Genomic DNA, 2807 nt, shown 5'->3' with positions numbered 1-2807 from the left:
CCCACCACCCACAGTCACCAGCCTGGGAAGCCCACCCACCACCCACAGTCATGCCCCTGGGAAGCCCACCCACCACCCACAGTCCACCCACCATCCACAGTCACCAGCCTGAGGCCAGCCTGCTTGCTCTACCTCTAATCCAGAAAGCTAAGCAGTAACTTCTGTAACAATTGGCTCCAGGTGGCCAGGACTTGATTAACAACTGATCGCTTCCCTAATTTCTGCCTCAACTTCCAACTTCGGACCAACCAGAGAAAGTCAAAAATGCCCTTAACCAATCACATAGGCTCCCTGGTTCCAGTGAGCCGCCTCCAGCTCCCGCTGCCAGCAGCCTCCAGGAAGGGCACACCTGAGCTTCCCTTTTCTACTGTGAAGCTCTCCACTCCCCTGCCTGCCTCCCTCCCAGTCTCTGCCAGACACAAAGGGTGGTGGCAGGTTCCAAGTAAACAGCCTCTATGGTTCTCACCTGGGTGGTCTGTTTGTTTCCATACGCTTTGCATCACACAAGTCCTGCTCCTTCTCAGGTGCAGCATGCCTGGCACTCCTCAGAGACACAGGAGGCTCACCTTCCTTCTTCTTGATGCTCATGAAATCTCTGAGCCCCCTACCCTGAGGTCCCCACTGGTCCCTGTAGATGTTCCTATACGGCATGGGCTGCCTGCCATTGGCAGCTTTGTAGAAGGTCTTGCGTGGTGGCATGGGGCCAGAAAATGGGTAGCAAGGGCCACCTGTGGCTTGTGCCAGCCATGCCCCCGGGCAGGGCACTTGACCATCAGTGAGCAGGCCTCCAGCCTCACTGCAGCTCTCCCGAGATAGATGCTCTCCCTCCCTTGATTTTACCCTGCCTGGGCTCAGCCCAGCCCCACCGCTGCAATGACTTTCCTGCTTTCCCCTTGTGATCACTTCCTATACCTTCCAAAACTCCTCTTCCAGGAATCCTGCCTTGAGTTCAGGTGGGTCTCTGTGGGCTCTCAATTGTCCACAGCCCATACGTGTACTGCTTATCTGCACATGGACCCCATGATGGAATCCTTTGCTCCCACTGAACTGAAGCCCTCCCAGGTTCGGACTGCATCGGCCCGTCCCTGCATCCTCAGCCCCAGCAGGTCCCAGAAGACAGAGAGCAGGGCTGGGTCTGTACAGCCGGGAGCAATGCTGCAGCCATGAGGCAAACTGCTTTGCAAAGATCACTGGCCAAAGGAAGCGGAGGGCATGGAGCACTGGAAGGCAGAAAGGCATTCCGACAAGACCAGGTGGGCTTCAGGGGCCAGGGCAGAACAGAGGAAGGCTGAACTGCCACGTCATCAAGAAAGGGTCTGCCCCTGCCATGGTGTCTCCCGAAGGCAGAGTCCACGTGGTCCTAGGATTTCCCCCTAAATGGTCCTCCACTGTCTGTATGGTTTAGTGCTTGGAAGGATTTAGATTTCCAGGTGTCTTGACAGGGATTCCCCAGCACACGAGTATCCAGGTGCATGCACTATTCACAGGGTGAGCACGGACGTTTTGTCCAAATTGGGTCACCTCTATAAATGAAAGGATATTAACAATGACACGGGGACAAAGGGCCTGAGTTGAAAGCCTGTCACCTGCCTATGGGGTCACCCTGAGTAAATAAATAGATGAGCTGCTCACTGCGGAGCTGAAGTGACTCTGCGGACTGTTAAGAATACAAACTTTACTTTGAGAAGTGAGACTACGTCCCTGACATTGGCTTGAGCAGTTGCACAGAAGTGGACACGGATGGCCGTGTGTGTCCTGGAACAGCTCCATGACAGGTACAGCACAGGCTGCGGCCCCAGAGCAAAATGCAGAAAGCAGAAGCGTTCGGCTGAGCTCCTGTTGTGGGCGAAGGAGCCCTTCTTCCCCAGCAGACGTCCACCCGCTAGGAAGCCCGGGAGCTTGCAGCAACTCAAGCCGGACAACAAACAGGAAACATGGCCCAGCTCTGGTCCGGAGGCCTGGGGATCTGCAGCCCAGGAGGCAGCCCCTGGCACACAGGCACGGATACTCTTGTTAGCACAGCATCAGCAGAGCAACTGGGAGGCCCTCCTGGCTACTGGGAAGGAGATGAACACAGGGAATGGGCCAGAGCAGAAGATAACCAGGGTGGTGGACACGCCCCAGGGCGCCTGTACTGGACAGGCCGTGTTGTGACCAGGGAACCTTTGCCAGTCATGCCTGGAAGGCACAGGCTTGTCCTGCAGAGCCAGGTGACTCAGAGGAGCTGCCTGCTGCCCAGTATTGGTGACCCCAGTGGTGTCCATGAGCTGCTCATTTCTGACCAGTTGGGTGACACTTTTATATTCCAGAAGACAGTGATACAGAGTGTAATCACGTAGAAGATGTGTGATCAGTGCTTCTACTGTCATTACCCATCGACAAGCTACCGCTCCTCCCAGGCACCTCTTTCCAAGCCCTGCTTAAGAAAGCCACATTTCCTGGTTGGTCTCTGCTCTTCCCCCTTCCCCTGCTCACTACCAAACCCCCAGACTCAAAATTTTGTATCTTAAATCTTTTTCAGTTTTTCTAATCACATGACATGTACCTCAAAGAATGCCCAGAGACAAATTATATACCATAAAAATGACTTGTTCCTTAAAAGGAAAAGCTCTGTCCGATAACCTACCAGATACAGTGGGTTTCCTGATCATTTGCTAAATTTGAAGGCAGTCGTTCTCAACCAGGAATGACTTTTTCTCCTTTGGGATATTTGACAGTCTGGAGACATTTTTGTTTGTCATGACTTGGGGGAAATAATGTTTCTGGTGTCTGTCTGGAGGGTAGAAGCCAGGGCCGGCGTGGAGCAC

The sequence above is a fragment of the Sapajus apella genome, unplaced genomic scaffold (assembly GCF_009761245.1).
Source record: "Sapajus apella isolate SASKATOON/1434 unplaced genomic scaffold, GSC_monkey_1.0 scaffold10, whole genome shotgun sequence".
NCBI lineage: Eukaryota > Metazoa > Chordata > Mammalia > Primates > Cebidae > Sapajus > Sapajus apella.
Note: the sequence above shows the minus strand (reverse complement) of the source record.